The sequence below is a fragment of the Lontra canadensis genome, unplaced genomic scaffold (genome assembly GCF_010015895.1).
Source record: "Lontra canadensis isolate GAN:19392208 unplaced genomic scaffold, GSC_riverotter_1.0 scaffold23, whole genome shotgun sequence".
Classification (NCBI taxonomy): domain Eukaryota; kingdom Metazoa; phylum Chordata; class Mammalia; order Carnivora; family Mustelidae; genus Lontra; species Lontra canadensis.
This window is the reverse complement of record NW_022631017.1, coordinates 2,038,846-2,063,683: the sequence shown is the minus strand read 5'-3', so window position 1 is coordinate 2,063,683 and position 24,838 is coordinate 2,038,846. Positions and strand designations below refer to the sequence as shown.

At 39.4% G+C, this 24,838-nt stretch overlaps 1 long non-coding RNA gene across 2 annotated transcripts in view; it reads right to left on the bottom strand.

Moving 5' to 3' along the window:
• LOC116870381 overlaps positions 1–6,298 on the bottom strand; it is a 39,934-nt gene extending 33,636 nt beyond the window's left edge. For both annotated transcript variants that reach the window (XR_004383206.1, XR_004383207.1), the window contains exon 1: positions 6,222–6,298. This is a non-coding gene — a long non-coding RNA (uncharacterized LOC116870381). The remainder of the gene's footprint in view (positions 1–6,221) is intronic.
• Between the last annotated feature and the right edge of the window lie 18,540 nt (positions 6,299–24,838).

The window sequence follows — 24,838 nt, the reverse complement described above, 5'->3', positions numbered from 1 at the left end:
AATAAGGATTTCGGCTCAGGTCACGCTCTCAGGGTCCCACACTGGGCTTCAGGCTCACTGCAGAGCCTGCTTGAGATTTTCTCTCTTCCTCTGCCCTTCCCCCCACTCATGCTCTCTCTAAATAAATAAATAAATAAATAAATAAGTAAAATATTCTTTAAAAAAAGAATATGCAATAAAGATTAACTACAACAGGCTTCTCGTCATAAAGGTTTAGGAATGTTAAAGTATATCTCAAAAATCTGTCCTTCATGGAGCTCTGCCTACAGTTTGGGTAAAATGCTCTAAGATTTACTAGCACAACTCTGTTCAATTATCTGAACACCTATATATCCCTTTAATTTGGCTAATAGCACACATGTTTTCCTCCATTACACTTCTAAATAAAAACAGAATTTAAAATTTACATAATGTGCCAGAAACAAATGTAAAAAAAAAAAAAACTTTGAAATAGGCAGAAAAATTACTGGATATTCTTTCAGTGAAATATTAGACGTTATCTTGTGGACCTTTCTGAGTTGTCTGATTTTACTGGATCTGTGCCTTTCATTGTCTTTGAGCCATTTTATAACTTTAGGAATTGTAGAAAACTGATAGTATAATAAATGAATACTGTCCACAAAGATGGAAATGAATTGTGTCCAGTGGAAATTCAACTGTCTTCTCCCTAGCAGAAGGGGACAGTTTTGAATTTATTAGGAAATTTACTTCAGAATTACTACCTCTTCATACGTCTGTCCTGTGGACTGTCCTTTGAACTGGTTGTAACACCTTACTGGTTTCCTCCATAACTGATGGCTTAAATGAACCCTATGACGTGTGTTCACTTCATATTTTGTGAGAGTCTCATAATGTTACCATTTTGAAAAATTCCCCTTAACATTGGAAAAGCAGAGTTGACTCCTAAACAACATGGACTTAAACTGTGCAGGTCCATTTATACATGAAGAACGGTATGTTGTTTTCCACAATACAGCACTGTAAATGTATTTTCTCTTTCTTAATGATTTCCTTACTAACATTTTCTCTTCTCTAGCTTTCTTATTGAAACAATAGAGTATATAATGCATCTAAGATATCTAATGTATGTTAAGCAACTGTTTACGATATTGGTAAGACTTCTCGACAGTAGGCTATTAGTAGTAAAGTTTCGGGAGAGTCAAAAATTACACATAGATCTTCAACTTTTGGCATCTCTAGCCGCTGTGCTGGTCAAGAGTCAGCTGTATACATTATCGATCACTAACTCTGTGCTTAAGAAAATGAAAAGAAACAGAATAAGATTTACATATTGCATTTAAGTGGATACATTTACTGATGATAATTCCTATTCACGCCCTCCAAAAGAACTGTAAAATATCTCTCAGTTCTGTTTCCAGGTAGTCTTTTCCTTCATAGAATCTACTGGTTCAGTTTTTTTCCCCAAAGAAATCTCAGCTGAGCCATATCCTTCCTCCTCCTCTACTGAGAATTGCTTGCTCCATTGCAGCTCTGGGACTCCCTTCCATTTCTTTTCCAGTCCCATGTTTCCCTCTGGTCATTTCATCCCTCGTTTTTGAGAAGCACGTTCTACAGCAGCATTTGAGAAAGAGTTTACAAGAAATAAGTTTTTTGAGACATTGCCAGTCTTAACATATATCCTTATTCTACCCTTGCCCCTGCTTTGCTGGTTTGGCTGGTATAGAATTCAGCTTCCCTTTCACACAAATTAAATTAATAATAACAATAATTATAATAATAATTGTTATTATTTCCTTGGAATTGCAAATATGTATCTTCATTGTCTTTTTTCCTTTCCATTTGCATTGAGAAGACAATACCATTCTTTTTCTTATTCTATGAATAATCTATTTTTCCTCCTGGAAACACTGAGGATTTTTCTCTTTATTCTCAGTTTATGGTTATTTCATGATGAAGCTCATTGGTATGAGTCTTTTTCTTTTCATTGTACTAGGCTCTTGGTGGATTCTTTCTATCAGAAAACTCTATTTTTTGTGTTGTAAGATGTTTACTTGTGTTATTTTTTTTTTCTTCTTCCCCCCACTACTTGTATCATTGTAATACTTTTCTCCCTCCTCTCAGTTCGGTTTTGTTTTTTGTTTTGGTTTGTTTTGTTTTTTGGTTTCTATTTCTGGAATTTTATTATCCACTAGATCTATTCTCTAAGTTTCTTTTTTTTTTTTTCCTCTACTTTCCAGGGTTGTTGGGGGTTTCTTGTCTTTTTTTTTTTTCTATATGCAAGAATATTTCTCCAACATTATCCTCCAATATCCCTTCATTTTCCTTCTCTCATATTTTAAACTCCCCAAAATTCTTTCTTGTCTTTAACTGGAAATGTTGACCTTATTTCACTGGAATGTCGGCCTTATTCAACAGATGCAGTAACTTCTCTTAACTCTTTGAAGATTTTAATTACACATTTTTAAAGTTTTCTTCTATTCCCTGAATTATCTCTGTTTGCATAAACAGTCTCAACTCAGGTGGTCAGCTGAGCTCTGCCTGCTTCCCTTTCCTCCACCACAGCCTGGAAACTCTCTAAAGGCAGAAGCTGAAGCAGTCACAGGACTTAGAACATTTGTTTTCTGTCCCTTGGGAATCAATGTCCTTTGTTGCCTAATGTCCATTGTTTCAAAAACTGCTGTTTCATGTTTTGCATGCATTGGTGTTTGGTTATATCAGTTGGGGTAAGTTCAGTCCCTCTTATTCCATTTTAGGAAGAAATAGAAGTTCTGTGTGTGTCATTATTTCTGTAAAAATATCAATTTTTGAAATCTCTTGTTTTAATAGTTTTTCAGGTTATTTTTTTAGTTTTCCTGATGTAATATTCATATCTCTTATTCATACTCGTCTAACTGTAATAGACCATACACAGCAAATAGTGTCTCACCGCAGTGCTGAGAGTGCAAAACCATAGCTTTTAAAGTTTCTAGTGTTTTCACCCTAAACTTGATGCTGACTGAGGGTATGAAATATCTTTTTTATTGTTTGGTAAAGAAAGTATCCATCTATTGTAGTTTTCCTTTTTGTTTGAGTTGTTTGTGTATGTTTTTAAATCAGAACTAATTATGGGAGCGCCTGGGTGACTCAGTCAGTTAAATGTCTGAGTTTTGGTTTTGGCTCAGGTCATGATCCTGGAGCCCTGAGATCGAGTCCTCTATCAGGCTGCCTGCTCAGGGGGGAGTCTGCTTGAGATTCTCTCTCTCCTTCTTCCTCTGCTCCTCTCCCAGTAACCCTCCTCTAAAATAAATAAATAAATAAATAAATAAATAAATAAATAAATAAATAAATCTTTTTAAAAATAAAACTAATTATTGAACTTCATTTAAGGCCTTTGGCCATTAATTGAGATGAACATCATTTTCTCTTTGATCTATATTAGGATAGTGTATGATCTCAACATATATCAAGTACTAAGCTATACTTAATTTTCAAAAATGAATTCCACTTGCTGTATTTTATTGTTTTGCTGAATCATGTATTTTCAATATTTAATTTAAGGACTTATCGTTCCTATTCTTAAATGAAATTGGATGCTAGGTTAATTTTTTAGTGCTTTTTTGCAAGGTCTTGGTACAATGTTACTTTGGATTTCTAAAAATAAGGCGAAAGCTTTGTATGAAGCCTCTGGAACAGTTTAAATAGTAGGGAATTATCTGTTACTTAAAAATTGAAACAATTTACCCATGAAGCAGTGTAGGCCTAATATTTTAAGCAGTGGCCAGCAGGTGTAGGAGTCAGGGAGGTGGTTGGATAGATATTTAATCATCTTTTCAGTTTCTTTTATGGTGGTCTGTTTTATGTCTTTATGTCTCTTAAGGTTAATTTTGTTACTTAGAAAATTATCCTCTTACCCAAGTCTCCGAGTGCATTTCCACATCATGTTGCAAAACGCTGCTTCATAATGCTTTAAATATCTTCAGAACGTGTGGTTATTTCTGATTCCTCATTTATAATTACATACAAAATGGGTGATGATTTTCTTCTTTCTTTTGTCTTCTTAATTAAGCCAGGTAGGGGTAAGTATACGGTTAAGATATAACGGGCTCTGAGAGGTAAAATTGCCTGGGTTCAAATCCTGTCTCAATTATCTTGTGTCCTTAGTGTCTTCATGTGTCATGAGTGTATCTGTTAGAGGACAGACTGGGTTATGCCGTGGAAACAAAGAGCACCGACATCTCTCCGACTGGCAGTTCTAACATGTTGCATGTTTATTGCAGGTCAGATTCATCTGGCTCTATGTCACATTCTCTCCAGGACCCCAGCTAACAAAGCAGCCCCTTTTTGGAATATTGCCTGACTCTTAGCAGAGCGAGAAAAGAAAAGGGCACAGAGGATCACATGCTGGCTCTTCAAGCTTCTGTTCAGAAGTGATACACATTACTTCTGCTCAGATTTCACGGGCTGAAGCAAGACATGGCTAAGCCTGTATCAATGAAGCAGATAAATTTAATTCTCCCAAGTAGGGACAGCAAATATTTTGAGGGATTATGCAGTCTACAAGAGAAGATGATATTAATAAGTTTATGAGGATAAATCCACGTAACTTCCTATGGACATAACTTAGTGCTTAACTGTAGTAAAGACTTACTAAATTATCCCACTCAACAAATACTACAGAATACCCGCCATACGCTGTGTACTATGCTAGACATCAGAGATAGGATGGAAGTGCCTGGGTTCTTGGTTACAAACCCATTCTAGCCTGTTCAAGCAGAAGAACTGAACTAGTTGTGTGTTTTAGCTGTCTCCCAGAATCTATGGAGGGCCAGAGAATTTGGTTTCGAGGCTACTATTCTGTGACCAATTCCCGGTCACACCACAGACCAGCTCCAGGCAGCCCCCACAGCCCCACAGTGGGTACAACAAACACAAGAGGTTGTCCAAGCATTGCTGGGTATCAGATGACAGAAACTTCATCACTGCTGTCCTCTGACAGCTTCATGCCCTGATGCCATCCTGGCCAGTGATGAAAGCCTCCTGGTACCTGGTTGTTCACTTAGTACTTCATGATTGGTCTCACACAGTTTAGTGTGACTGGGCAAGCCTGGGCAACCTGCCTGGACTCCAGTCATAAAGGAAGAGATGTGAATGAGTTCTGGATTCTTTCTGAAAGATGCAGGACTCATAATGAAGAAAACTGGCGAGATTTAAGAAGGTGGTCCAAAAATACAGGATGGCCACAAGGCATGATCAACCTCTACCACACAGATAGAAGGAAAAAGTTGGCGTGAACTTTACCCTCATGGAGCTTTATAGTGATGCAGAGATACTTGGTATTCAGGCCTCGTTTGATGGTAGACATCCCTGAGGAAATAGTAATAGAGTTGAAATCTGAAGATAGTAGCAAGCAAAGTAGGAGTTTGTCAGACAGAAGGTGAGGAAAGCGCCTAAGAGGCAGAGGGAATGATTTGTGCAAAGACCCATCAGGAAAGTGCTAGAAACCCCGTGAGGGGCTAAACAAGAAGTCACTGAATCCAGTGGGTAGAAATCCTGTGGTGAGACACACAGGAGAGCAGGCAGGGCTGTGCCTCCACCACCCAGCCCTGCAGAGCTCTGAGAATGTCCAGGGGCATGACGCATGCCCACATGTTGGTTAAGACTGAGACAGGACCATGTATCCAGTGAAATCTCCCCAGGGCTCTCATTAGGATTTGGAAGCATCAGTCTAGTCTAGTGTTTCCCTTCGAGTGACTTCTCAAATGTGTTATTTGTAAGGCAGCAAGAGAAAAAGAGGGTTTGGTGAAGGAGAGCAGTATTTTGTAAACACCTACCAATTGCCAAGCACTGTGCAAAGGGGCCTTGTATAAATTACCTCATAGGCTCGGTGGGGTTCACACAAATGAGGAAGCTAATTCCCAGCAAGGTTAAGGAACTTGCTCAAGGACATACAGGTAAGAAGGAACAGGAATAAGCTCCGAACTCATGCCTCTGTGGTTCCAAACCCCATGGTCATTCCATAACACTTTGCAGCCAACAGCAGGTGGGGGTGGGGGGAGCAATACCCCAGGGCAGGGTTCTCTAAGCGTGGTCCTCCAGCCAGCCACATCAGCTGGTTTGACAGGAATGTGTTAAAAATGCAAATTCTCAGACCCCACCCAAGATCTGGTGAATCAGAAACTCTGCCAGGGAGGCCCAGGGAGTCATGGGTGTCAGACAAGCCGTCCAGGTAGTACATGGCACAGTTTGAGAAGCAGTGCTTAAGGCTGGGCATCTAAGCCTACCTTGACCATGGCCTCAGCCTGTCTTCTCCTCCCACCGTGAACGCCGTCTCAGAAGTGCTTCTCCAACAGGACCCCAGGTCGCTACCCGCAGTCTGTGCTCCGCAGTGGGGCGCCAGCCACCACACTGTTCACGGATGTTTTTGCCCTGATTTAAAAATAGTCCCTCAGAACCTTGCCCCCGGGGCCCATGAGTAGCAGCATGTGCTTTCTCTGCTCCCCTGGAGAATAGAAGGGACAGGAGGAGTATAAAGAGAGACTTCCTGTCCCTTTGTACTTGTAAGAATGTCAGAGAACTGGAGAAGATTCTCACCATCCTCCATAAAGGAAATCCCACAGGAGGGGCTCTAACGAGGCAGAGTTACCTCCAGGGAAGCGTAAATCAATCAGTGTGTGTGTGTGTGTGTTTAAAAGAATTAGCCACCAAAACTCTGTTTCAAAGAGTGTGGTAGGAGCGTGGTAGGCAAGGAAGAGAGAATCGTGGAAATCAGGGAGAGTGATACGCTCCATGGGATACCTGGTAGAAATAGGAGGTGGGGTCCTGCCAGTCCACCTGTCTGGGTCTGCCCGACTGAGGGGTGTGGGGGTTTGTCATAGGCCCTGAGATCATAGGCCCTTGTTCACAGACCTGGTAGAGCTGCCTCTTTTCTACCCCTTCCGCAATTTCAGCAATTACCTTCAACTGCCAGGCTCTGAACAAATTCAAGGTGTCCCCAAGGCGTCCAACTCAGGAAGAGTGACCCAGTTCTCTGTACCCTGAGACAGCCTAGCATCTGGGAATTGCAGTGTTAGGTCACAGTGCTTCTTTGTCATTCACTCTAGACGTGTGTCAAATGCCCGGTTCATGCCAAGACAGAGCCGAGATCGAAAGGTATGGTGGCAACACCAACCACACAAACTCTACTTTGGATCTAAATCCTAAAGCAGAATTATGCTGACCCATGATTTTTCAAAAGGGCACTGGGATTGAATTGGAATTAAGATTTCGTAGAGTTGGTGGAGGAAAACTTGAGGTTAAGTAGGAACCAAAGCCATTGATTGTCTCAGCCAACAGTGATGGGGAAAAACAAAAACAAAAATCAAAAAACCTCATTCAGTTATGCCCATGGGACTTGTGCTTGTTTCTCTGCTCACTTCAAAGCCCAACCAACTTGTGAAATCTCAGTAGCCTCTTTATTTATATGGTAACAAAAGAAAGAAGAAAACTATCTATATTTGCTTTCACTGAGAAGGTGCTACAGGTACGTACTGGGTTTTTCTTTCTCTTTCTCTCTCTCTCTCTCTCTCTCTCTCCCTCCCTCCCTCCCTCCCTCTCTTTCTTTCTTTCTGGAGAACATTTTTTTTAACCAGGTGCTGGTGACAAGGGAAGGGCCTAGGTTCCGAATGAGCATTTTTCTCTAACAAGACTTGGATGTCAGTGCACCACTTATGGATTATACTGCAGTGTTCACAGAAAGAATAGAAAGTGGAGACTAAACTGATGCTAAAAAATAAGCTGAATTATTTATCAGACTTAATCACATGACTGCCTCTGCTTGTCCATAAGAGCTCGTTCGCCAGCCTCTCGTGGGAGAAGAAAAGTAACACTGAGGTTAAACAAATCCCACCAACATGAACCAAACACAACATTCCTAATTAGTGGGCCCCATCTTTAGTGGGTTAGTGGAAACCATGACCGGGACCCTTTCGTCCTCCTTCTCCACCTTTCCCACTGCCGAGTTGAAGAACTTCCTGTCCAGCAACTATCAGCTGCAGACTTATAAAGACAGTATACATGTGTTGTTGTTGTTTAGTCTCTCAGCATTTTTCAACACCTTTCTTGTGATTGGGAAATTCCTCACTGGAGACACCAGACCTTCCTTCAAAGACTAGGGCCTGGCATGTGACTTAGCTGTTGCCATCAGAACCACCTGCTTCAGACTTTGCTTTAGAAGCCAGTGACCTAAAGGAACAGGTACCATGCAGATTTCATTTGGGTGAGGATGATGGCAGCCAGATCCAGTTTCCCAAGGTAGCAGTGATGGGGCAGTCCAGCAGTAGCTTCCAGTATCCCCACCCTGAGAAAGGGGCCATTCCTGTGGCCCTCAGCCCAGATCTTTTATCCAAAATTAGGCATCTCTGACTATGTAGCCTCTAAGCCCAATTTTCTAGCCCTAATGGAGATTCTGTAGGTTATCCATTCTCCAATAAGTTCTTTTTCAGCCTAAATTGGATTCTATTTCCTGCACCCAAGAATCCTAACTTGTACGACATGTTCTGTCTCATTCAATCCCCAGAACGACCATGTAGGTTAACCTCATTTCATAGATAGGAAAATGGAGAATATGAGCAGTTCACTAAGCCTAATAAATGGGAAAGCTGAGTTAGCATATCTCTTTTTCCAATTTCATGGTCTTTCAACCATATTCCACTACTTATCTCCAAGGGAACTTAGAACTGGAATTTCTTTGATTTTTCTGCCTCTAGTCTTCTATCTTTAATTTGTACATCATTCTTTTTCATTCCTTTAGCTACTTCCATCTTATTGCTTACTGTGACCTTCCAGCTTCCGGGACCCTATGGAATGTCTATGTTACATCTCAACTAGCTTTTCTCCCCCCTCTTCTTATCATGTTTATACAACCAAAGTCTGATGGAAATGAAAACACTAGCATGTTTCAGTTTATACATCTCGAAATCAATGTGCAGCCTGTACAAAGCTGTCGAAGGAAGGAGATTGTTGTTGGCAGGTAGCCCCTCTCCATCTTGCCTGTGAATGGGGTGCTTAGAGTATCCATTCTCCTATAACGCTTGTGGCTTGCTGTCATCTCCCCCACCCCTTTGTGCACACATATGGGCAGCCTCCCTGAGTCACTCAAGCCTTCTCTCCTCCAAAGGAGCTCAAAAAGTTGTCATCTCAAAACTCTTCCTCAGTCTCTCTCCTTTAAGCCTCTCTTCTGGTCAGCCATGGGGTAATCAGCCTCATGTCAGATGAGTACCAAGGCCTCCACCCTTGGTAGAGCTACAAACAAGACCTACTCATCTAAGCATTGCAAGAGGAGTTGACAACAGTTGCCAATTGCCTGACATGAGGCCTGTGTTCTAGTCATAGTGGCACCACCACAGGCACTGGGATCCCCACCCTTGCAGAAAATGACGCTGTTTATCATAGGGTGGTGCACTAGACTTTGTCTCTCCTACCTCCATCTATCATCCTTCTTCCCTCTCAAGTCTTGGGAAATTTGGGGGTTGGTGCTCCTCAAAGTCTGACACTCTCTCAGGGTCCTTTGTCTTTGGAATTTTCACTACTAGTGAGCACAAGGTAGACACTGGGAATAAGACCAGCTGGGAATGGCAGCAAAGAACGATGTAGTATTCTAAATCACTGTCTGTCACTCAGATGTTACAGACTGAATGTCTGTGTCCCTCAAAATTTATATCTTGAAGCCTAACCCCCCATGAGATGGTATTTAGAAGTGCGATATTTGCAAGGTAATTAGGTTTAGATGAGGTCAAGAAGGTGGGACCCCATGATGAGATTAATGTCCCATAGGAAGAGGTAGAAAGACCAGAGCACCCCTCCCAACTCTCTCTCTCTCTCTCTCTGTCCCATAAGAACAGAGCAAGAAGCCAGAAAGAGGGCCCTCACCAGGAATGAATCTGCCCGCATCTTGACCTTGGACTTCTCAGCTTCCAGAACTGTAAGAAACAAATGTCTGTTGTTTAAGCCACTCAGTCTGTGCTATTTGTCATACATTGCAGCCCAAGCTAAGACAGCCATCATCCCATCATCATTATTACTGATTAGTTCTTCATAACACCTCTAAAAAGAGGGGCAGAAAATAAACAGCTCCCATTTCCCAAGTGCCCACTCTGTGCCATGCTCTGCACCAATGATTAAGTTCTTTACTTAATTTTTTACAACAACCTTACAATATCATGTCTTTTGTTTTGGTTTCCTAAATAAGAAAACTGAGCCAATGAGAGAATAGACAACCAGAGTTACATGGGTAGTATATAATAGAAGTTTGAGTTGAAGCCAGAATTTTGGATCCCAAAGTTTCTACTGTAGCAAAATGAAATTTGAGAACAAGACTTGCTTTCTCAAAGGTACATAGAAAACAAGATGTAGATAAACAAAGATTTTTGTCTTTCAAAGTCCAGGGTCCAAGTGTCTATTTTTGCTTTGGGAATTTACAGAAATGTAGATGCTAGTTGTTTTTTCCTTAAACTAGTTTATTTCATTTAATCACTTGTAAACAGTACTTCCTTAGTTGATAAACCTAGAGATTCAGACACAGCCATGTCTCATTTTAATATATCTTACAGTGAAACTACCAGCAAAATGCAACAGGAAAATGGCATTCACCCCAGGATGGCCTTACAATGTGGAGCAAAATGGAGGAAACACCATCCTCACATTATCAGGCCATAGACTTTGAGGCAAATTTTAAATGGACTATAAATGAAAAAGACTGCCACCAGATAACACAGGGAATTCCAGAGTTTTGCCCCCCAAATTTCCTGTTATCTCTATTTGCCTACACCAGGGATTTTAACAACCACTACCACCAAATTATTATGCATTGGATCAATTTCAAAAAAAAAAAAAAAATCCGGGAAGCAAATAGAGGAGGAAGTCTTCCTTATTTTTTTTTCTTTCTGTTGAGCATGTTCTTCCAAGATCTCATGATTCCAAAAATATGGAAGACAGTTCTGCTAACTAAACAAACAAACAAAAACATGAATGCTAATTCACTCCAGATCTAGAGTGGAAACAAAGAAATCTATTACTCCTTGTGACGAAATTCAAACAGGCAGATAGAGACTAAGAGAAAAGCAGGCCAGCTTGAGGATCAGAGAGCTGTTGTGTTTTTCCCCCTTCGTCTGTGGTACCTTTTTCCCAGTTTTCTTACATGAGACAGATACCCAGCAAATTAAAGTGAAATTTCTTTGCCACCACACCTGGAAATTAGGGGAAAATACTGTTCCCATTAGCTGAGTTAGAGGTCAGTTGATGGGCAAATATACATGTTCTAAATTCTCAGTGCCATGCCAATTGCAGTCAAAAATAGAAAAGTTTAAAAACAAGGTCTCATCCTGAAAGAGGTGATATGCTTGTATGGACAAAGATGATCACAAATGAAACAAGAGTGAGCAAAACAAAATGACATTACATCAGTACACTTTATGGCATGCACTGCAAGAGCTGGAAGGTTCCGAAGGGGAGGGGAATGGATCTGAAGGCTGCTGGTAGGCAGAATCAGGTTCATTAACTTCCTCAGCCTCAACCTATCCTTCCCCGAGGCCAGCTCCACACCCGGAGGCTTCCCTGCCAGGCCAGCTGCCACCTTGCTTTGCTATGAACCTTAAAGCCTTCAGAAACTCATTCCTTACTAGCTTCCAGTTCAAATAAACAGAAATGTATTAATAAACTACCATGTGCAAAGTACTTCCTGTGTTTTGAGGACACAGCCATCACTGAGAAACCAGTATTCTTCAATGATACTACCCTTCAGTCTTTGGATGTGGGCTGCTGCAGAAAGGAGGCATGTGGCCTTAGGCAAAGCAACTAGCTTGAGCCAAGGCAAATATTACAAAAGGCTGGCAGTGGAGGGTGTCTCAGTAGGTGGAGGAATGAAGCTCTTCAGTACTTAATGGGAATCTAGGCAATGACCACAGCCTACGTTAGTCTTTTCTTCATCCAGCTTGGATCTATTACTTTAAGTTCTGGAAGCATCTCCCCTAGTATTCTGGGGTCAGTTTAGTGGGGGTAAAGATTCTCCCAAAGGAAAATCAGGAAGGTTAGCTCTGGGCACCGCAGCTGGTTTCAAGGTAACTGCTGATACCCATCATCTACTTCCTCTCCAACCATTATAGACGCTCCCCACTCTTGTCTAGTATTTGGACTCCTGTTGGCTTACCTTGTGGCATTACCCATATCATCATCTGCAAGGAATTTCCCCTGATCATCCTATCCTGCCTTTATGTGGTTGCTGCACTAATTTCTCACTGGACAGGGAGTATCAAGAGGAACCCAAGTGAGTTGCTTGGGTGACAAACATGGTTCTGCTTGCCTCTGTTGTGTAACGGAAGCCATACTTCCTCCTGATAAGCAAGGTTAATTACCCCTGCTAGAATTGTGACTTAAACTTAAATATATAGCACCCTTATCCTAGAATCCAGCTCAGGGGTTTTCCCCATACACCAGTTGGTTGTTAGGGATCCTCCAGATGGTCATACGTGAGAACTGAGAGAGAGATTCTATTGCAACAGTGATGGATGATATGGGAGTCTGGACTCCTTGCTTACATAACTTGTTTGTGCTCTCTGGGCCTGCTCATGCTTAATTTTTCCTGTACTGCTTCCATCTTACAATAGATGCTTGTTGGATCTGTCCAACTATGACTGGGTGGGTCTGATAGGACCCTGCTCATGATGGACAGTTGTGACTCCAAGGTCATTAGGTTTCTCATGATCAGTCAGTCCACCTCTCCCATGGCTCAATAGCATGCCAGAAGCTATTTTTCATAAGGTATATAATTACTTGTTAGAGTTTCTATGGTCTTGCTCCAAAATCATATAGTCTGTGTTGTGATTCATGTTTGGGGTTTAGCATAATCTCTACATGGAGTCTTCTCCCACCACTGGGGATGCTTCTAATATCATAGGTCCACTAGATCATTAAGCCAAATGTCAGGGTCAAATAATGCACAGAAGACTTGATCTGCTGCAAAGCCCTTTCCTTCTCTAGGCCCTATCAATACTGGCAACCTATGTGTTCCGAGGTATTTGGGCTGTAACACCATTCCTAGATATGGAATGTGTCGCCTCCAGAACTTAAGAGGTCTACCAAGTGTTAAGTTTCTTTCTCTGTGCTGGGAAGTGCAAGAGGAAATAATTTGCCCTTTTCTGCAGAGATGATCTGACCTACCTACCCCAGACAACTGAACACTCAAAACAAAAAAAAATTTTTTTAAAGATTTGATTTATTTATTAGACAGAGAGAGATCACAAGTAGGCAGAGAGGCAGGCAGAGAGAGAGAGGAAGAAGCAGGCTCCCCACCAAGGAAAGAGCCCAATGTGGGGCTCGATCCCAGGACCCTGGGATCATGACCTGAGCCGAAGGCAGAGGCTTTAACCCTCTGAGCCACCCAGGCGCCCCTCAAAACAAAATTTTTACTAATATGGGCCCCCTAAATTTTCCTAGTTTTTTTCTATATCCTAAAATATATGGGGCTCCAAAGAACTGGCCTCTACTTTTTCATCTAGTCCAATTAGCATGATTCCATTGATAGAGTGAGCCAGGGGGATATTCTGTACAATGTTCAAGTCTCTGAGAATTAACATAGCCTTAGACCAAGACTGTAAATGTATACAGTTTTCTGTCTCAAGCGTATCTGAAGTCTGCCAGATATCTTTTTCTGACAGAGATAACAAAAGAATGGATTGGTCAGGTCAGGGACGGCCTATCAAGAATCTGAGGCTATGGTAATCTACTCCAAAAGAGAAACCTCAGGGCAAACAGCTGCAACTGACGTCAGTATGAGTTTGAAATATCTTTGACCATCCTAGATCCATCTGGTTTTTTCAGGGCTCATACTGATAAATTAAAACACGATAGGATGGGAAAGAATTTCAAGGATGGTACTGATTTCTTTCATTCCTCCAAGATGTAACATTCTTTTTAACTTACTACCTCTGCAGGAGAGCAGAGGTGCAATTTCTGAGGCTTCCATCCAGCCTTCTCCACTACAGTAGCACATACCCCACTGGTCAAGAAGCCAGTGTCAAGAGTGTGCTCATTACCAAATATGTCTTCCTGCACTATAATCCAGATATAGATATGAGTTCCATTTATTACCAGGTGTCATATGCCCTACTCTAATACAGGGCCTTTGTTGATTCTTCAAATTTCTGTGTATCAACTCAGACCTAGGGTCCAATCAACTCAGACCTAGGGTCCAATACTCTCAAATGTTGAGTATTCCCTTTCCCCCAACATATGGTTCCCTGAGTAAATGTGTATAGATTCATTTGGAAAAGTACTGGAGGAATCCTTATCTGTTGACTTATTGTGTTGTTATAGAATCCTTCCTCCTGGATACACAACCTCTCCTTCAGTCAGTGGGTTCTAGGTTTGATAATTGGCTCATATCTGGAACTGGATGAGAAGTCATAACTTTTTACTGGGGCAACTGCTTTCAGCATCCTAATCATACATCTTTGATAGCTTTAGATTATATAAATTGAGTAGGTTCCTTATTGTCTGCCCATCTATTTTGTTCCTCATGATACGAAGTTGTGTTAACCAATTCTGTCATTCTCTGTGGGTCAGTCTCCAGGCTGTTCCTCTGTCTTTGACTTTCATTATGATAGGGCTAAGTAAAACCACCTCCAGCTATTGTTCTGGGATCCTATTATCTTCACTGCTGTCAAGGAACCCAGCTCTATAAAGGCATTCCTTATCATCAGCTCTACTCTACACACCATAGCCACTACTGAACTTCTTAATAATTCTTGGGCACCTCATATCAGCACTTCCCTTAATGTTACCAAGAAAGCCCTCTGACTTGCAGACTTAGCCTTTAATTGCCAATTAATCCCTCACAATCTTTCATTTTCTCCTTCCCAAATGTCCATTGTGCTTAGCAACAGCTACCCCCATTTCACTATTCTTAGAGTTACTTTCCCCCTATTTCTCAAACCTGCTAGAACATTCTCTTCCATAAGAATACCTTTCCGGTTTACCTCTGGTATAAGGGTTAATAAATGCACTGCTATCTCATGCCAGATGCTATCTGGTGGTTGGTGGAGGTCCTCACTGCCAACTGAGCAGCAAGGGATCCAGCTCCAAAATCTCTTCTTAGCCCCTGGTTTCTCAAACCAGTTCTGGCACCAGTTGTCATGGACCAAGTTCCCAGGAAGCAGACTCTGAGCCAGAGAGAAGCATGTAGGAACTATATTACAGATAGCTCTTAAGATTAATATCTATGGGAAAAAAGGGAAAGCTTACGGCAGTCTTACCAAAGCCTCAATTGACTCCTTTGGCAACTCTGAATCTGGGATGACCTATAGAGTTAGGCAGTATTGGGGCGTGAGGCCAGGCACTACATTTCCACATTAACTAGTCATTGGATTCAGGCTGACTCAGGAAAGGGGTCCTCAATTTGGATAAGGTGACCCTTTTTAAATAATTCTGGAGAGGATTGACAGCTGAAGGCTCTATGGACCATGCTCCCCGCAGCCAGGGAAAGAGAGTCCTTTGTTATGGAGGGACCAAGGTAACACACAGCAGCACACACCACAGCTGCTGTCTTTGTTGTATAAGAAGATGGGATGACTGGGGTGCCTCAGTAGTTCAGTCAGTTAAGCAGCTGGTTCATGGTTTCAGCTCAGGTCATGATCTCAGAGTGGTAGGATTGAGCCTGGCTTCAGGCTCCTTGATCAGCTGGGAGTCTGCTTGAAATTCCCTTTCCCTCTGCCCTTCCTCCCACTCATGCAGTCTCCCTCTCTCTGTCTCAAATAAATAAATAAAATCTTTAAGGAAAAAAAAAAAAAGAAAGAAGATGGGATAACTAACACAGGCTAAGAGGCATTACAGGACCAACTTTGGCTGGCTCACACTAGAAGGACCTATGCCCAGAAAAGGACTCTGCAGTTCTAAAAAATAAATCAAGGTTAGGCTCCTGAGTCAGGGAAACATCAAGGTAAGTTGTGGGAAAGGTACTATGTGGAGATTCAGGGCAGAACCATTTTGGCCTTTTCTTCCTCAGCTACTAAGTGACTAGGAAAGTCATTTTACTTCTCTCCCCCTCAGTTTCATCATCTGAAAATGAAGGAGGTCCCTAGAAGATAACACAGGAGAAAATCTGGATGACCTGGGATATGGGAATGACTTTTTAGAACAACATGAAAGGCACAATCCATGAAAGAAATCATTGATGAGCTGGACCTCATTAAAATTAAAAGCTTTTGCTCTATGAAAGACAGAATCAAGACAATGAGAAGACAAGCCACAGACTGGGAGAAAATGTTTGCAAAAAATACATCTGATAGAGGACTGCTATCCAAAAAATACAAAGGCTTCTTAAAACTGACCAATAAGAAACAAAGAATTCAATTAAAATGTTGGTCAAAGATCTTCACAGACACTTCACTAAAGAAGATATACAGATACAAAAAAAAAAAAAGCTTATGAAAGTGTGCACTCCAGCAGTCACCAGAGAAAAAAATGCAAATTAAATTTAAAAATTAAAAATGCAAATCAAAACAATGAGATTGCACACCTACTAGAATGGTATAAATTCAGAACACTGACACCACCGACTGCAGGCTTGGAGAATATGGAGCAACAGGAATTCTCATTCATTGCTGGTGGAAATGCACAATGGTATAGTCACTTCGGAAAACAGTTTGGCGGTTTCTTTAAAACTAAATGCACTCCTGCTGTAAGATCCAGCAATTGAGCTCCTCGTTAATTTACCAAGATGAAACCACATGAGAACAGGAATTATGTTTTGGGCAGAGAAAGAGGTGGTTGGAAGAGGAAGAAATAAACTGGAGCCTTGAGAATGAAGTTGCTGAGCAGGGGTAAAATGCAAGGAAACCCAAATGAAGCTGGAGAGGCAGACAGAAGCTAGATCATGCCAGGTCTCCAAGGCGATAATAAAGACTTTAGACTTTAGTTCAAGAGCAGTGGGAAGACATAGGAGGGTTTCAAGAAGAGCAAAAGGTGATCGCAGCTGCATGAGAATCTAAGGTATTTTTAAAAACTTTGTGATTACAGTAGTAACTCTGCACTGGAAGGGATTATCAACAGAGCTTGGGGGAGCATTCTCCCTAAACAGACTAGTTGACTCTTAAGGAAGATAAATAACTTCACATGGGAAGGATGCAGAAGAGTACTCCAGGGGTTTGCAAATTAGGTCAGGGTGGGGGAGTTGGACAAAGCACAGATATTAAGCCCTTGTCTCTGAGATAGGAGCCTTTGAAGTAGGAAAGGAAGAGTAGACATTTCACTCCTTTTGTCACAAGCTGGAAGACTATTTCGAAGGGATTGAGGAGCATTTTGTTCTTGCATCTTAGGCCCACTAATGTGCAGGATGGTAGGACAATATTTCAAAAGAGAAGGAAGGATTATGACAGCCAGAAATATCACTCCCTCCAACTTCTGCAAAGACTTTTTTAGAAATTTCATCCACATCAGTGGATGATTATTTTCCTGGAGCACCCCCTGTGTATAGTAGGTGGGCAACTTGTGAGAAAGAGGGATTGGAAAGGAGATGGTCTTAATTTTCAACAAATTCTCATAGGACTTTTTCCTTTTCCTATTCAGTCATCCCAATCTCAGACTGAACTCTGTGTGACCTTTTGTTTTATTACACAATTTCTGCTACTTAAGGACAAATAGTTAACAATGCTGGAGTGGGGAAGCCTATAAAACCCATTGTAACAATGGTTAATGGTAATAATTTCTAAATATAATCCCAATTGTGCTTAGTAACGACATTAACATCTATTGAGCACATACTAAATGCCATGTTACTATAAATTTTATGCTTTATACATGCAATTTCTAGAAAAGTAGTAGTGAAAATGCTTATTAAATAAGCGATTGAACAACAATTGGTAGTCATCACTAGGTAATCAGACTCTGACAATGGAACCTATGTGAATGGAGTCAAGAAAAGAAATCAGAGAAAAAGCTGAGAATTACTGAATGGTAAAGAGATCGAAACATACGGTAAACACTAGCATTCAGGCTGTTGGTTGTTCTATCAACCTGGGTCCTTGAGCAGGCCTCTGTTGGCCTATAACTGAGCAAGAAACAAACTTCTCTAGGTTTGTTATTCAGAATAAATATAGAGTATGGTTTCAGTTCCCACTAGGAGCTCAATAAATATTTTATTTCACTGTTTTGAATCAGACACACAAAATTAAAATATTTGTAATCTTTGGTTCATGAAACAGTGTCCGTAATCATCCCCACAGGTCACTCTTTTCATTTTATCTCTTCTCTTGAATTTGGAATATTTTTCTAATGAACGCCTATGAACATCTCATCAAGGTGAAGAATTAGAATACTGTCAATACCTTCATTTCTAAATGCCTTTTCCTTATTCCATTCTCCTACCTCCCAGCACTGAGATGAACTCCATCCTGATTTTCATGTTTCTCATTTTCTTGCTTTAAAAAAATCAGTTTTATCATATATATTTAGGCCTAGGCAATATATTGCTTTGGCTTTCAAACTTAATAAAAAGTATATCATACTGTATATATTCTCCCAGAACTTAGTTTTTTCAATCTAATTTATCTTTATTCCTAAGCATAACAGTAATTCTTTAATTTTCTCTGCTGTAACTGCATTATCCATTTTCCTGTCGATGGGCATTTGAATTGCTTCCAGTTTTGGTTTTTTTTTACTATTATGAAATATGCTGCTATAAACATTCCTCTACATGTCTATTAGCATGCACCTGCAAGAATGATGAGAAATAAAAATGAAGATACAATAAGATATTATAAGATATAAAATTATTTGAAATGTCAAAAATTTAGAAATTTGGCAAGATCAAGTGTTGGAGTGATGAGCATCGATAAGATCTTACAACCAGTAAGAGGATAAGTACAAACATCATTTAAAATAACTTGACCTGCCTCCTTAGCACAGTAGGCAGTAGTCAGTTTCATAAAATAACTTGGCATTATTGTTAAAGCTGAACATTGACATATCCTATAGCAAATCTCAATATATATTCAATGACTATGTTAATGAGCAAATAATCACTCAAATAATTAGTTAAGGTATTTTCTATCTCTGTTCATTTTTTTTCCCTTACCAGTCTCCTAGTGACTTTTCCATATTTATGGATTTTGCCTACTGGCCCACCATTTTCCTCTCTGCCTCAAGCTCTGCTGCCATTTAGTTTTGCTTTGATTCCCAAGTGGATGATTCACCCTACATGCTAGCCTTCTCCTTACATAACATCTGTTATGAAGACTAAATAAGCTAATAAATCCAAAGTGCTTAGAACAATGTCTAGCACAAAGTAATATCTAAATGTTTATTATTATTGTATTCCTTCAGTGCTCTTATAGAAAAATATGGCTGTGGTCTGATACATAATTCAGGTATTCTTGGTTCCTTGGCCAATATTATAGTTGTATACTAATTTCCATTTCATTTTGATTGGGGGCCCAGATATTTGTTTTCCTAACATATTTATCTAAATCTTTCCCTTGGTAGTTCCCCATAGTGAAAGATGAAACTTAAGTGAGTCTTGGATCTGCCCAAATCCCCTATTATTCAAAGGAGTCACATCACCCTTTCCTTTCCTTTGGAAACATAACTCCACTTTGATGTTGCCCCCTCATGACATTACAACACCTAATGAAGATCTGGACTGCACCCCCTTGGAGCTGTACCTGTGTCCCCTTTAGTGAGCTTCATCTCCTCCTTAGAGTTCTGATTTCATAAATTGTCCAGGTATATCAGTCATTTCTCCTTTCTCCCCTTAAATCACACTGCCACTTTGAAACTTACTGACAAAAGCTCAGAATAACTCCACCTGATCTCTTTCTTTACCTTCACAAACTATTCGAAATTTCTTTACCACTTTATATAGCTGTCCCAGTCATCAAAGGCAAGTTCTTCTATCAAATTTATTATCAATTCCCTTTCTATAGCTTTCAGAAAACTGTTTGAAATTGCCCTCTTCCATCAAGGTCAAACATGCATTAAGCATTGCTATTTTGGGATTTAATGTATGTGCAACTGGCCCTGGGGTTTACCAACTAGAATTCCTACTAATCCAGGAAAGATGTGAAAATTATATCTGAGACTTAGATGAAGTTTTTACCATACTAATTGTGTGAACCATCAAGCACAGTCTTTCATTTTTATCTCTACCAGGCAGAGGTTATCTAAAGAAGTCAACATCCACGGTCCATGAGAGGATTGTGTCTTGGAAAGGTTTGATATATTGTTTACAGGCTTCTGGAGAAGGGCTTGGAATGGAATATTGGCGTTTCATAACCATTCCCGGAGACAGCTTGCTCACTCAGGAGCTATAGCATGAACTGGTCTGGGTCAAGAAGAGAATAGAAAAGAGAGGTAGGTGTGTAAGAAGAGTGGGAGGCCAGAATCAGGTAATGAGGTTTAGAAAGGGGTCACACACCAGATCATGCATGCCTTAGAATCATTGAATTTCAAAACTGAAAGTGACCTTAGGAGTCTGTCTAATTTAACCAGCTCATTTTGCAGGTAGGAAAACTTACATCATAGCAGTGAATGGACTTGTCCAAGGTCACAGAGCTGTTGTTTGGATGGAAAATCCTTTTTACACAAAGGTGGTTTTTTGTTTTTGTTTTTTACTTTATTATAAAGAGGGGCTATGGAAGAAATACCTAAATGAGTAAAAATAGAAAGAAAGGGGGGGAAAAAACCTTTTCATTTAAATCAACTATTTATCATAACATGCAAAAATGCTTGCTATATTGAGAGTTTAAAGTAATGTGAAAATGTACTATAATAAAATTTTAATAAAATAAAATTAATCAAGAATCAATGTTCCCCTGGGCAAAATTCCTTCATCATTCTACCTTGGCTTTTAACCATTAATGGCAGTTTTCTCTGATTCAAGGAATTATAAACATTTTTCCTTCTGTTCTTCTGTATTTCCACTCTAATCACATATTTCTTTCACAATAATTAAAAAATACATTTTAAAGCTATTTGTCCTCATTAAATTGTCCAGAAGGAAACAGTAGACTGGATAATCTAACATCTCCTTTTATGATATAAGGAACTTGGCAAATTCCTTTTGGTTGCTATTCTTAGCAGAGTACCATCTTAACATTCTGTTTTGCAAAAATTCTTAGATACCTTCTTCACTTTCCAGTTTTCAAAGCACAAATACACAGTAATCTAGAAAAGAGCACAAATTCCCATGGTGGGGGGAATCCTTTATATGTGGATCATGTTAAAAACACAAACCTAGGAGGATTCTGGGAAGATGGTGAAATTGGAAGTACCAGGAATCTATCTCCCCACCTAGACAATAATTACAGAATCTGTCTGGTGTAACTATTTTGGAACTCTGGAGTCTATTAAAGTCTTGCAACTTCCAAGGGAAGGATTAGAAAGTTATATTGTGGTTAATTTCACTCAATTTCAGCTCTTAGCCCAGGAGGTGCCAACTATCTCAAATCTACAGCTGTGCACATGCTCCTGGAGCAGCTGGCACACACCTTGTGGGAGCAGGGTAGGTAGAAAAGACTCTGTACTTCAAATATCAGGGATCTGTGTCCTAATCAGTGATTGCTGCTTCTCATCACAGAAGTTCAAAGAGATAGGCACCAACTGTTGTTATACCTCCAATATTATTTCAAGGTCCTATCCTTCAGCTAAATTGACTTCCAGGGGACCTAGTAGGTGCCTTTTTTGCCCCTTCTTCATTTTTTAATTTTTCCCTTTTGGGGAGCAAATATTAGGACATTCAAAAGTAACTCTATAGAGAGGGAAAATTGCAAAGTGATCACACATGCCCAAGGAAAGACACAGGCTCAGAAAAGACCTATGTTTACATCTCAGGCTAATCTTTGAGACAGAGAAGGCTTACAACAATCAAAAACACAATAAATAAAAACAATAGCAAAAAAACATAAAACTCTGAGGAAGATGAAGAATCTGACTTCCAGAATTACTACATTATTAGCCTCAAATGTTCAGTGTCAAATAAAAAAACTCTAAGACATACAAAGAATCAGGAAAGGATAATTCATTCAAAGAAAAAATAAATCAATCAATCAACAGAAACTATCTTTGAAAAAGACCTGATAACAAATATACTGGATAAAGACTAAAACAACTGTCTAAAAGATGCTCAAAAAACCTAAAGAAAGATGTGGAGAAAGTAAATAAAATAATAGGTGAACAAAATGGAAATATAAATAAAGAGATTAAAAAAGAAACCAAAAAGAAATTCTGGAGCTGAAAAGTATAATTACTGAAATGAAAAAATGTACTAGAGGGATTCAAAGACAGATCTGAAAAGACAAAAGAAAGAATTAGTAAATTTGAACATAGGGCAATGGAAATTATTGAGTTGAGGGAACAGAAAGAAACAGGATTGAAGAAAAGTAAGCACTTTTAGTGCTTATAGTCTCAAGGACCTGGGGACACCATCAAACAGATCAACATATGCAATGTGAGAGTTCCAGAAGGATAAGAGTGACAGAAAAGAGGAGAAGGACTATTTGAAGAAACATTGGTGGAAAACTTCCCAAGTTTGGTGAAAGACATGAATATACACATCCAAGAAGCCCAAACAACTCTAACTAAGACCCATACTGAGACACATTATAATCAAACTTTCAAAGGCTGATTTCTCATCAGAAACTTGGAGGACAGAAAGTATTGAGTCAATATATTCAAGGGGCTGAAAGAAAAAACCGTCAACCAAGACTTTTAATTAGCAAAACTGTCCTTCAAAGACAATGAGGGAGAAAGTAAGACATTCCCAAATAAACAAAAACTGGGAGGAAGTTTGTTACTACTAGACCTGTCCTATAAGAAATGCTCAAGGAACACTTGCAGACTGAAATAAAAGAATACTAGACAGTGACTCAAAGCTGCATGAAGAAATAAGGAACTAAATTAAGGTAAAGGCATCAACAATTATAAAAGCTAGTATCATTGAAATAATGGCTTATAACTCTACTTTTTTGTTTTCTATGTGACTTGAGACTAATATATTTTCTAAAAATAATAATTGCTAGTCTGAAAGCTAGTACCATTGTAACTTTAGTTTTTGATTCCACATTTTGTTTTCTATATAATTTGAGAGACTAATGCATTTAAAAGAATTATTAATTTATATTTTGGTTACACAATGTATAAAAATGTAATTTTGTGATACCAACAAACAAAAAGGATGGGAACAGAGTTCTTATAAAGGAGGAGAATTTTTGTATGTTATTCAAGTTAAGTCAGTAAAGTTTACATTATATATGTGCATGTATATTCACATTATATCTTTGAATTTCTATGGTAACCACAAGGAAAATTCCTATAGAATATACACAAAGGAAATGGGAAAAAATTTAAACATTTCACTACCAAAAAATCAATTAAATAAATCAATTAAATTAATCAAGTAATGCGGGATATAAGGGATAAAAAGCTCTAAGCCATGCAGAAAACAAATTTCAAAATCACAGAAGGGGAATAGCTCATGGGTAGGGTATTTGACCACAAAATGACAGAAGACAGTCCCTCCTTATTAGTAGTTACCTAAAATGTAAGTAGATCAAACTCTTCAATTGGCAAAATGGATTTAAAAAACAAAAACATGATCCAGCCATATGCTGTCTACAAGAGACTCACTTTAGGTCTAAAAAAACAAACAGATTGAAATCTAAATGATGGGGAAAGATATTCCATGCAAATAGTAACCAAAAAAGAACAGAGGTGGCTATGCTAATATCACTATTTTGTTTTGTTTCAAAACAAAAAAAATACAAAACACAAAGAAGGAGAAGAAGAATTAATAAAAGATTAAATATAACAAGATAAAAGTTATAAATATCTATGCCCCTTATAACAGACCATCAAAATATATGAAGCAAAAACTAATAGAATTTGAAAGGAGAAATAGACAATTCTACAAAAGTAGTTAGAGATTTCAATAACCCACTCTCAAGAATGAATAGAACAACCATACAGGAGGCAAGTAAGGCAAGAGGCCCAATACAACAAACTAGCTATATCTAACAGACATGCAGAACACACTATCCAACAACTATAGCATATGTGTTCTGCTTAAGTAGACATAGGTCATCTTCCAGGACAGAGCATAAGTTAGACGACAAGTCATCTAAGTAAATTTTAAAAGATAGATATCATACAAAGTATCTTCTCCAACCACAACAAGTTGAAGTTAGAAATCAGTAAGAGAAGTAAAACTGGAAAATTCACAAACTTGAGGAAATTAAACAGCATACCCTTGAACAACCAATGGCTCAAAGAAGAAATTACAAGGTAAACTGGAAAATAGTTCACATGAAAGGAAATGAAAACACAACACACCAAGTCATGTGATACCTGAGAGAGTTGTACTAAGGAGAAACTTTATAGCTATAAAGATGTATATTAAAAAATAGAAGGATTTCAAATTATAATCTAACTTAACAACTCAAGGAAATAGAAAAAGAACAAACTTAACCCACAGCTAACAAAAGGAAGGAACTAATAAATCATAGATCAGTGAAAAACCATAGAGCCCAGAAATAAACCCTCTCATATATGGCGGGGTACCTGGGGAGCTCATTTTGTGAAGCCACTGCCTTCAGCTCAGGTCATGATCCCAGAGTCCTGGGATCGAGCCCCACTTCAGGCTCCCTGCTCTGTGGGGAGCCTGCTTCTCCCTCTCTCTCTGCCCCGCTTGTGTTCCCTCTCTCTCTCTCTCTCTCTCTCTCTGTCAAATAAATAAATAAAGTCAGAAAGAAAGAAAAGAAGGAAGGGGGAAAGGAAGGAAAGAAAGAAATGCAAGCAGTTCTGGGGATCTTGGTAACCAGAACTCATGGATGGGGCCTTTGGGAAATGAGGACTGGGATCACATTCTGCCACAAGAACC